General features: G+C 45.8%; 1 protein-coding gene across 2 annotated transcripts in view; it reads right to left on the bottom strand.

Annotated features, from left to right (window-relative positions):
- The window catches only part of GALNT9 (polypeptide N-acetylgalactosaminyltransferase 9), a 444375-nt gene that overhangs the window by 260629 nt on the left and 171238 nt on the right, over positions 1-12508 (bottom strand). The gene's annotated exons all lie outside the window — the stretch shown is intronic.

Genomic DNA, 12508 nt, shown 5'->3' with positions numbered 1-12508 from the left:
TCCACCTTGGGTGCAGCTTAGAGTGATTTAATGCTGGTTAGTGTCATATGCAATGGCGTGGGTGGGGCACAGTGTAGGGTCTCCTCAAGCAGCTTGGGGTCATTTTCCTGCAAAGCAGTGGTCACCAACCAGTAGATCAGGATCTACCAATAGATCTTGGAGCCTCTGACAGGTGATCCTGACTAGTTTGGTCTGGAAGCTATCAAGCTATCTAGTTGCCCCCTCCCCGCTACTGTTGTGATGCTCCTGACCTTTACCTTGCTCTGCAGGATGTGAGAGGGAGATGAGGGGGTGGCACTGATGTCAGGGTGTTTCTCCTCCCCCCACTCCTGTACCCCATCTCCACACAGAGAGAACGGGATGGAGGGAGCTTGGCAATGCAAAGCTCTGTCACTCTCACACTCTGTATGTGTCTCTTATTCTCACAAACACACACTGACCTTCTCTCTCATCTCCCGACCCAGCACACACGTGGGGGCTTGTTACTCTTTTTACTACTTGCAAAATACAACCCTCCATCTCCATATCATTATTGCTCAGGGCTGAATCAAACTACTTAACTGAAGTGAATCAGTGTTACTGTTCTGTGGAGTAAATAAAACTCCATTAGTGAAGATTTGTTATTCTAATGACTGATTTTGAATAGAACCAAAAAGTCCCAGTGAATTCTGCCATTGATTGCTAAGGGTGAAAATTATATACTAACTTAAGACAATGAAAAAAGTCAGCATAGACCATCTTTAATTGCCCATCTGTGATATGGCCAGATTAATCCAGGGCTGCATTATATTGTGCACAGTGACTCAGCGACTTGGCGGGTTGATTAATGAGAATTGCTTTTATGGAGCATAGGGGGCCCATCAGTTTCATACAATAAAATTATTTCCTTTAAATATTATTTGCTCCTTTTGTATGTGGTAGTTTCCAGTCTGTTGCTCTGCACCATGGTGTAGGTGTTTACATAATAACTCTCCCAAGAAACTAAGTGTAGTTTTTTTTGTAGGAGGTAAAAAATACACTGAAAGGTGGCAGGTCAAATTAACTATTGAATTATTGAAATTGTGCTCTGCTTAATTACAACTTTTTTGCTTCTTGGGTGATGAAATATATTAGTTCAGGCCAGATATTTTCTATTGACCCATTCCCCATAAGATTTTCCTTAATGTGAGCTGATACTATTTCTGTGTCAGGGATAAGTGGAGAGGACTGGCTAAGAATCAGGCCACTACCATTAATTCTCAAATGGAATTTTCAGTTAGAATCATGCAATGATTCACCAAACAATTCTGTAAAATTCCACCTGTCCTGCTGCAAATGTTCTCTTTTACAGGAACACAATGTTAATCAATGTCAGTAAGCCTGCAGGGCTGAAAATCTCTGCAAAACAGATGGAATGGCAAATATATATGTGGCTATCCAGGGTCATATCCTTCCTCTATCCCCTCTGGCTGCTCTGATCCATAGCCAGAAAGCCAATTTACCTGGTGCTTCTGCTAGTGTAAGGGGAATCCCCAGTTAGCTGAGGGGTGGATATAGTGGTCCAAAGTCCCCTGCTACACAAAGCTTCCTGTGTAATGGTGCGTAATGGGAGCTGGAGGAATCTGGAGCATGGCTCAGTTAGAAGAAGCATGGATGGAGTATTGCACTCCAAACACTCTTGTCTGCTGATACAGCCCAAAGGACCCTCAGATGCATCATGCCACTCACACTCCAGTGCATAGGAGTTGTGTAATCACATGTTACAGCAAAATTAGGCCCACATAATTCAGTTGTGTATCCCTAAAGCATAGTGAAGTTCTGCATTCATTCTGTATACACCAATTTCATTTCCATGCCTTCCATATTTTGTATTTAGATGCACTCATTTTCCAATGAAGCTCCAACCAGCCACACAGGCCCACCAGTGCGGAGGAAGGGGAGCAAAGGAGGCAACTGCCTTGGAGATTCTAAAGGCCTCAGGCCTCATGGCTTCTGCTGCAACAGCAGCAGTGAACCCCAAAGCCCCAGGCCTTTTAAATCATCACCAGAGTGCCACATAGCACAATCCTGCAGACTCTAAGGGGCAGTGAGGGGGTGCTCCAGGCGGTGTTGAGGGCTGTTGGGTGAGGGGTGTAGGGTAGGCTGGTGTGGTGCACTCACTACCCTGGCCCTGCCTCTTCTATGTGAGGCCCTCTGCACCTTCTGGTAGTGTGAAGCCTTTTCCTCTCCCCCACCTAGCGCAGGAGTTCAGCATGGCTGTTGACTTCCCTGTAGCCACAATTAACTATCCTACAGAAGATGTGAAGCATCCCATATTTGAGATGGAGAGGGAGAGAGTGAGATGACAGAGAGGAAAGAGCCTGAATTAAGTTATTTGGGGAGAGGGAGCAAAATAAAAGATAATGTAGATGGGGAGATGAATGTATTAATTCTATGGAGGAAAAAGAGAAAGTTCTGAGTCCAAAAGGTAGACCTCAGAAGGAGAGATAGTCTACAACATATTAGCAGCCTTAAAAAGAGTGTGGGGATCCATAAAAGAATACATAATGATACTGTATTATACTTGCTTCCTATCTTAGAAGTTACTGTACCGACCGTCCTCCTTCCCCCTTCCCACAATCACAGTTGTGTCTAAGCCCTGAATGGATTTATGCAGTACTATAGTAGTTAAAAATAGTGCTAGTAAATGAGTGTTGCCATAAAAAGCAGAGGAATAAAAGAAGTTCATTAAGAGATTTCAATATACAAAAAAGACAGTGCTTAACAAAGAAGAAAGGGACATGAGCTATACATTCTGTAAATCTGTGACTAGCACAGTCTGTCTTTGGAGATTATACCCCGAAACTGGTGCCAAAATGAAGATTTGTGTGCTCCAGGATGCTATTTTAGACTTGCTATTTTATGCATTAATGTGTAGTGCATTATGATGTAGTGCAGTGTTTCTCAATGTGGTTTCTCAAACACTGCCAAGGAGCATCACAGCTCCCATTGCCTCTAGTTTGCCATTTGCAGCCAAGGGGAACTATGGGAAGTGGTGTGGGCTGGGCTGCCTCTTCCTATGGCTCCTCTTGGCTGTTAACAGCGAACTGGAGCCAATAGGAGCTGTGAGGCTCTGTGGCTGCAGGGCCAGTAAATCAACACACCAGTGTGGTCAGCAGCTTTTTCAAAGTTGTTTCATGGAACACTTTGAGAAACACTGATGTGTGGGACTAATGATTGGATTCTCAAGATGTACTTTAAATCAAGGGAAAAGCTGATTTTATGGTGATCAACAAGGGCATGTCTACACTAGGAAATTGCCTCAAAATTACTAAAATTGACTTTACTTCTTATTTAACAAAATTGAAATAGCATGACCTCACTATGGGGAAGCACAGAAATCAGTTAGAGTTCTTCTGACATAGTGCATCAACATTCATTGGAGCCTGCCTCAGACTTAGGGCCCCAGGAAGCACTTTGGGAAGAGCACCAGGAGGGTGAATACTTCCTATGGTTGCTTGGTCAAGCAAGTTGGGATATATACTTTCAGGGCTCCTCTCTACAGCTGCGTCTTACAAGCCACTCCTCTACTGCCTTCCCTCTCGTGAGACACAAAAGGGATGCAGTGGACACATGCCTTCTCATGCTGTAGATGCCATAGCATGGAGCCAGAGCAGTACTTCCAGACTGCCCACATGTTGCTTCTGCAGGATGAGGATGAGGAGCAGCTGGAGTATGAGCCCCAGCATGGACCACAGGTACTGGACCTTCTGCTGCTGTTCATACCCATCAATGCAGCTTCTGGCAACGAGAGACAAGCTCAGACTGGTGGAACCAAATTGTCCTGCAGGTATGGGACAATCAAGAATGGCTGCATGTGGATGGTCACCTTCCTTGAGTTCTGCAAGTGGCTCACCTCTGCCCTTCGATGATAGGACACCCACATGACACCCGCCATTCCAGTGCAGATGCTCTCATCATGGTACACCCACATCTTGAATACTGCATACAGATGTGGTAGTCTCATCTCAAAAAAGAGATACAGGCATTGAAAAAGGCTCAGAAAAGGGCAACAAAATGATTAGAGGTTTGGAAAGGGTCCCATCTGAAGAGAGATTAAAAACACTGGGACTTTTCAGCTTAGAAAAGAGAAGACTAAGGGGGAATATGATAGAGGTCTATAAAATCATGACTGCTGTGGAAAAAGTAAATGAGGAGAAGTTATTTACTTGTTCCCATCATATAAGAACTCAGGGTCACCAAATGAAATTAATAGGCAGTAGGTTTAAAACAAACAAAAGTAAGATTTCCTTCATGCTGTGCACAGTAAACTTGTGGAACTCCTTGCCAGAGGATGTTGTAAAGACTGGAACTTTATCAGAGTTCAAAGAAGAGCTAGATAAATTTATGAAGGTTAGGTCCATCAATGGCTATTAGCCAGAATGTGTAGGAATATTGTCACTAACCTCTGTTTTTCTGGAAATAGATGGCAGGACCTTTGGACCTTTGGTCTGACCCAGTATGGCCATTCTTATGTAAACGTGTGGCCATCACCCTGTGGAAGCTTACCATGCCAGACATGTACCACTCCATTGGGAACCAGTTTAATATGAGTGAAATCCACAGTTGGGGCCATGCTCATATGAGTAGTGAAAGACATCAACCATCTGCTGTTGCAGAGAGTCTGGGGGATGTGGCAGCATCATGGATGGCTTTGCTGCCATGGGCTTCCCAAACTGCGGGGGGAGGACATAGGTGGTAAACACACACACACATCCTGGCCCCAGTCTACCATGCCTCTGAGCACATCAACAGAAAGGGGGTACTTCTCCATGGTGCTGCAGGCCCTCATGGATCACAAGGGATCCTTCATCGACATCAGTGTTGGGTGGTTGGGAAAAACGCATGATTCCTGCATCTTCTGGAACTTCTGTCTGTTCTGAAAGATGCACCATGGCACTTTTTTTCCCCTGACTGCACCATCAGAGTTGGGGAAGTGGACAAGCCCATTGTGATCCTGGGTGATGCAGTCTTCCTCTTGCTCCCCTGGCTCATGAAGCCCTATACGGGTAGCCTATTTGGCCATTTAAAAGGGAGGTTCGGGAGTCTCCTCACTAGTCTGGACCTCAGCAAGCACAACATCCCCTTTGTGCCCATGACAACCATTGAAAAAGCAAGGGGGAGTCTTTTCTGCCAGGACAGAGGGTCTGTGGCTGAACATCTGGCTAGGGAATTTAAGCAGCTGGATATAAGTGCTATTTGGAGAACACATCAAGGGTCTGTGCTTATCAGAGGTCTTGAGAGAGAGTTTTGTGCAAGGCCAGTTGTGAGATTCTCCCTTGTGCCTCTCCAAGACCCCTGTTTGTCTTTCCTCCCCTACCTCTCCCTTCCCCTGCTCTCTTTTCACACCTTCCTCCTCTTCACCAGCAGAGCAATTAATTAAGATGTTTGATACAGAAATAGTACTCTTTACGGGAGGTGGGGGGGCATAAATCAGGGGAGTGACTGGGTAAAGAAACTGGAAGAGGGGAGGTGGAGGGAGTCTCAGGGATGGGGCTGAGAGTGGTGTCTTCCTCTGGATTGTTGGGAGACTTTGGCTGCCCAAGAGGTCCCACTGCCCCATGTTCTGGGGCCCTTGCAGCCCCTTGGAAGGTTAAGGGGGAAAACTATAGGGGGGTAGGGAGATGGCTGGTGACCTCCTCCATGCACAACACCATGCATTCCATCAGGTGAGGGAGGAGCACATGGTATTATGTTAGTGCAGCAGCTGGCCCCAGGTGGCCTTTCTTTGCTCACGCTCAGTCAGGTACTCCTCCCAGTTGGCCTGGCACTCCTTCCAGTCGACAGCCCACTAGCTAATTCGAACTAGGTGTTAGTCCTCTTAAAATGAGGTTTACCTAGTTCGAATTAAGCGCTCCGTTAGTTTGAATTAAGTTCGAACTAGTGGTTTGCCTGTGTAGCGCCTATCAAAGTTAATTCGAACTAACGTCTGTTAGTTGGAATTAACTTTATAGTGTAGACATACCCTGAGGGTGCTTCTATGCTGCAGGACTTAACTCAAAATAAGCTATGCAAATTAAGCTAAGTCAATTGCTTATCTTAGGGTATGTCTACACTACAAAGTTAGTTCGAACTAACGGATGTTAGTTCGAATTAACTTTCATAGGCGCTACACTAGCGCTCCGTTAGTTCGAACTTAATTCGAACTAACGGAGCGCTTTGTTCGAACTAGGTAATCCTCATTCCATGAGGATTGAGCCTAGTTCGAACTAGCCAGTTCAAATTAAGGGGTGTGTAGCCCCTTAATTCGAACTAGTGGGAGGCTAGCCCTCCCCAGCTTTCCCTGGTGGCCACTCTGGCCAACACCAGGGAAACTCTACTGCCCCCCTCCAGGCCCCGGACCCCTTAAAGGAGCACGGGCTGGCTACGGTGCCCGTGCCAGGTGCAAGCCTGCCAGCACCCAGCCAGCAGACCCTGCACCTGGCACGGATCGAGCCACCCACCCGATGCCCCCCAGCCCTCCCCCTCTTCCCGGGACCAGGCTGCTAGCTCCCGGGAGCTTGCCCGGGACCACAAGAGGCGGGCACCCACTTGGGCTAGTGCAGACATCGTGGACCTCGTCCATGATCTCCGCACTAGGCACAGGAAAGTGGCTGGGTTGGGCAGGAGAGCTGCCAGCCTGGCCACCCAGGAGCAGGTGTGCAAGAGAATCAAGGGGGTCCACTGAGACCCCCGATCCTGAGCCCTGAGCTTACAATGACCGTACTGGGTCAGACCAAAGGTCCATCTAGCCCAGTAGCCTGTCTGCCGACAGCAGCCAACCCTAGAGACCTTGGAGGGGATGGAGCGAAGACAGTCACCAAGCCATTTGTCTTGTGCCATCCCTCTCCAGCCTTCCACAAACCTTGGGCAGGGACACCACTCCTACCCCCTGGCTAATAGCACTCCATGGACCCAACCTCCATGACCTGATCTCACTTCCCTTTAAACTCTGTTCCAGTTCTAGCCTTCACAGCCTCCTGCAGCAAGGAGTTCCACAGGTTGACTCTTTGCTTTGTGAAGAACAACTTTCTCTTACTAGTTTGAAGCCTGCTACCCATTCCTTTCCTTTCGTGTCCTCTAGTCCTTCTTTATGGGAACTAATGAAGAACTTTTCTGTATGTACCCTCTCCACCCAACTCCTGCTTTTAGAGACCTCTATCCTGTCCCCCCTCCGTCTCCTCTTTTCTAAGCTGAAAAGTCCCAGTCTCTGTAGCCTCTCTTCATATGGGACCTGTTCCCAACCCCTGATCATTTTTGTTGCCCTCCCCTCTCCCAGCCTCTTTCTTCCCCTCTCCCACCTCCTTTTCCCAGTCTCCCCCAGTTTTGTTCAATAAAGACAGATTCCATTTTGGAAGACACGTTATCTTTATTTTGTACATCAAGAAGAGGGGCTAGGGAAGGGTAAGTGGAAGGAGGTGAGGGAGGAATGGGGCACGAGCCCCCGATGCGGAGGACTGGGCTGGCTCTGCGGGCTTCTGGGGGTGGAAGCTCTCCTGCAGCCCCCCCACTGCCTCCTCTCCCCAGATGGCAGCCTGCGGCAAGTGCAGCAGGGCTGATGGCCGAGTGCTGTGATGTGCCCAGTGTGGGCACTCAGGGCACTCCAAGCCAAGACTGCTTTGCAAGCGGGGCACCCCTGAGAACTGTCTGTCCGGGGTAGGGGTCGGGACCCTTTAAGCACAGCCCTTAGCTAGCCTGAGACAGCAGCTCCACGCTCTAAGTCATCCTCTGATGCCCTGCCGACACTGCTTCCGGCCATCCTTAACCCCGGTTCAGGGTCCACTTAATGTGGACATGCTAGTTCGAATTAGCAAAACGCTAATTCGAACTAGTTTTTTAGTCTGGATCCGTTAGTTTGAATTAGCTTAGTTTGAATTAACTAATTCGAACTAAGTTAGTTCGAATTAACGTTGTAGTGTAGACGTACCCTCTTTTAGAAATATCTTATTTCGAAATAGGGAGCGTCTATGCAGTAATTATTTTGAAATAGAACACTCTTCTTCTGTCTTCCCTTATTCCTCATACAATGAGGGTTACAGGAGTTGGAGTAAGAAGTTCTCCAGCTTGACAGTATTTTGACACTATTTTGAAATAACTGCCTGTTGTATAGAAGTGGACTAAGTTATTTCAGAATAGCACTAGTTATTTTGAAATAGTGTTTCAGTGTAGACATACAGAAGACAAGCCAGAAAAACAACTCCCGCTATTCATTTACCTAAACAATCTAGAATACTCACTGAAGCATCCTCATTGCTTTTCAGTGAAGCAGAAAAGAGTTATTCAGAGTTTGCAGCCAAACAGCTGATCTTTAACTCTGAAGCTGGCATATTCTTTAGTATTCATTCTATTCTGCCTGGTGGACTGTAGGCCTGAACTCTGGAAGGGCAGTTCAGGAAAGCTGATAGAGATATCAGGTGGAACAGATGGGGAATTTTCCTCTATTCTCTCTTAATGCAAGAAAATAATGTGATCTTTTTTCACTTTCTGTGCACTTAGTTACTGTACATACATACCCATTGTAATATTTAATTTACTATCTTAAATGGAGAAATATATATCTCAGTATATTTACTGATCTACATACAATAAAATACATCACAAATGAAACGTAACTATATATATAGAATAGTATGGAAAACAAGCTTTCTGCTTATACAGATTATGTATTTTAAATTACGTCAATAACATTAGCATCCCATTGTGCCAGGCCCTGAACAAACATTAGAAATACATTCCCTGTCCCAATGAGCTTAAAGTCTAACACAGAAAAGGGAAAACAGGTACAGAGAGATGAAGTTGCTTGAGGCTACAAAGTAGGTCAGTAGCAGAACCAGGATTAACACCTATATCCACTGAGTTCTAGTTCATTGCCCTATCTGTTAGACTATGAGGTCTCTAATTGGAATACATGTAGAAACTACTTCCAGACTGTATCAGCTCAAAGCTATTTGAGGTCTGAGAGGAGATACAGATGTACTGAATGAATACTTCAGATGGTTTAAATTGGCCTAGCTCCAATGAAATTCATGGAACTGCTTCAGTTCACAGGAGCCAAGGATCTGGCCTGTACCATATATATGATTTCTCTTTGATCACGTTTTTATTTTTATTTTATACTTTTAAAAACAACTGCTTGATGACTATAGTTGGCCTGATTTTCCTAAAGACTATGGCTGTGTATGAGGGATATTTAAATCCCCCGCGGCATTTGCAATTCCGACTGGTCTCATTAGCATCCCTTTTCCAGAAACGGGTGCCAATGTAGACACAGCCTATGTGCTTGTCTTCACTCCACAAAAAATTGATGCTGCAGCCTTCGGTCTTCTGAAATTTGATTTAGCAAGGAGTAAAAGAAGCCAATGGGAGTGTTTGCTCCTGTTGGCTTCCCCTGTGGGGATGACAGTGAAACTTGAATTGAGGTATGTTGACTCTAGCTATCTAATTAACATAGCTGGAGTTGCATATTTTGATTCAACTTTTTCTTATATTATAGTCTTGCAGCACGTTGAAGACCTCACTTCAAACCCACACTATCAGTGTTGTGGGTAGAAGCTATTGTTTTTATTGTAGCTTTGTGAAAAATCAGGCTTTCCTATAGTTTCCTATTGGCATCTGCTCTGACTATCTGAGAAGCATGGAAGAACATAGAGCATAGGTTCCTGTTCCAACCAATTTTCCTTTGGCATTTGATGTGCTTGGAATTGACCACCATCTAACATAGATTGCTAGCCTATCCAGGGATAGACATTTACAAAAAGATTAAAGGGATTTTTTAGAGGAGCCATTGGGAGAGGAAGGAGGGTGAGCCATGTGGCCCAGCCTCTCCAGCCCCAGAGCACTAGGGGAGGGAGGAGGGTGCACTGCACAGCTTATTCCTGGAATACTGGGAGGCAGACACTGCGGGAAGCAACTCTCTGCCCCAAGAACACCAACAGCAGGTGTTCTAAGGGCAGAGTGATTCGGGAAGGCAAAGATTTTCCCTGCATAGGATACCAACTGCCTATGCTGGGCTCTTAGAAGACATCTAGAGGTAAATTAGAGCTAAATAACGGTATAGAACAGAAAGAATCAGGACTGGTGACTATAAACTACTTTATGGGACTATGGAAAACTTGGCCACACCTATGATAAATGGACACCTTATAGTAGCCCCACTTAAGTTGTATTTGCCTAGTTTATTGATAAGAATATCATGCGAGACCTTATCAAATGCCTTACTAAAGTCTAGGTATACCACATCCACCGCTTCTCCCTTATCCACAAGACTCGTTATCCTATTAAAGATAGCTATCAGATTGGTTTGATATGATTTATTTTTTACAAATCCATGCTGGCTGTTCCCTATCACCTTATTATCTTCCAAGTGTTTGCAGATGATTGTCTTAATTACTTGCTCCATTATCTTTCCTGGCAAAGAAGTTAAACTGACTGGTCTGTAGTTTCCTGGGTTGTTCTTCTTTCCCTTTTTACAGATGGGCACTATATTCGCCCTTTTCCATCTTCAGGAATCTCTCCTGTCTTCCATGATTTTCCAAAGATGATAGCTAAAGTCTCAGGTACCTCCTCTATCAGCTCCTTGAGTATTCTAGGATGCATTTCATCAGGCCCTGGTGACTTGCAGGAATCTAACTTTTCTAAGTGATTTTTAACTTGTTCTTTTTTTATTAATCTACCTTAATCTGAACTAGGAACCTTTTAGTTCACCTCTGCAGAATCAAGTGATGGGGTAGGAGAGTTACAGCACAGCACTTCAGTGCACGCAGCTATTCTCATGCCGGTAGTCAGAACTGTGGAGCAGAATAGACATAGCTTGAGACACAGGTGAAATGTATTATTGAAGATTATGCTGCAGGCCAGGAACACATTCTACCACTGAACCACACTGCAGACCATAGCTTCACAGTTAATGCAGATAAATGTACATAAGATGAATAATACCAGTTGCTATTGCAGGGCAAACCAACATATTATCAATGCTGAGAAGAAATGACGGTAAAAATCCCTCTCCCTTTTCTGGAAAGCCCATAAATCCCTCAGAGCTCTTTCCTCTGCCTCTGCTGATTGGCTGAGGTTCTCTTGCCTTTCTTTTTAAATCCTTTCTCCAGGACAGCAGGTGATAAGTCTGCTGTTGTTACCTGCACAGCATGTGCCATGTTTGTCTTCCTCCCGGAAGAAAGAACGGATTTCATCTGTACTAAGTGCAAGCTTGTTGCCATTTTTGAAGAAAAAATTAGAGGACTGGAAGCCCAAGTGTCGACCCTACGCGCCATCAGAGAGGATGAAGACTTCCTTGATAGAAGGCAGTATTTAATCCTACAAGCACGGCAGGCAGAAGAGCCGGAGAGGGCAGTACGGGACCAGGAAGAGAACTGGCAGCATGTAACTTCTCAAAGAGGAAAAAGGCCAGCATGGGAATCCCCCAATGCTATAGAGGTAAGTAATCGCTATCAGGCTCTCTCCACAGACTTTGCGGTGGTGAATGCTTTGGAAGGGACCTCACAGGGAAGAAACCACAAGGGAACACCATCTACTGGAAGGCATGGGATGCATAGTCCTAAAGATAGGGGTTCCACGACCACCAGTCCCAAAAGAAGATGACGGGTGGTGGTGGTCGGGGACTCCCTCCTAAGAGGGACTGAGCTATCCATCTGCCGTCCGGAACTGGAATCTCAAGAGGTGTGCTGCTTATCGGGAGCTCGAATTCAGGATGTGATTGAGAGGCTTACCAAACTGATCAAACTTTTGGATCGCTACCCCTTCTGCTTCTCCACGTGGGAACTAACGATACGGCCAAGAATGACCTTCAACGGGTTACTGCAGATTATATAGTACTGGGAAGAATGATCCAAGAATTCGGAGCACAAGTGGTGTTCTCGTCCGTTCTCTCTGTTGAAGGGAAAGGACTGGGCAGGGATCGTCGAATTGAGGCAGTAAACGTGTGGTTGTGCAGGTGGTGTTGCAGAGAGGGCTTTGGTTTCTTCAGCTATGGGACTCTGTTCTGGGCACAAGGATTGTTAGGAAGAGATGGGATCCACCTAACCAAGAGAAGAAGGAGCATCTTTGCGGGCAGGCTTGCAAACCTAGTGAGGAGGTTGAACTAGGTTCATTGAGGGACGTTGACCAAAACCCTGAGGGGAGTGGGAAAGTTGGATACTGGGAAGGAATGCAGAGAGGAAAGAGCAAGAAAGGAGGACCCCTGATTCGATTGGAGAAGATAGGGTGATCTACTGGTTATCTGAGGTGTTTGTACACTAATGCGAGAACCCTGGGCAACAAACAGGGAGAACTGGAGGCTCTGGCCCAGTCCAAGAAATACAATTTAATTGGAATAACAGAGACTTGGTGGGATGACTTGCATGATTGGAGCGCTGTCATGGAAGGGTACAGTTGTTCAGGAAGAACAGGCAGGGAAGAAAAGGAGGAGGAGTAGCACTATACGTAAGAGAGCACTATGATTGCTCTGAACCCGAGTATGTAGAGGGAGAAAAACCTGTTGAGAGTTTATGGGTTA

This window comes from Pelodiscus sinensis, chromosome Z (assembly GCF_052426305.1).
Source record: "Pelodiscus sinensis isolate ZL-2025 chromosome Z, ASM5242630v1, whole genome shotgun sequence".
In the NCBI taxonomy this organism is placed as follows: domain Eukaryota; kingdom Metazoa; phylum Chordata; order Testudines; family Trionychidae; genus Pelodiscus; species Pelodiscus sinensis.
The sequence above is the reverse complement of the archived record's forward strand: the minus strand, read 5'-3'. Positions and strand labels throughout refer to the sequence as shown.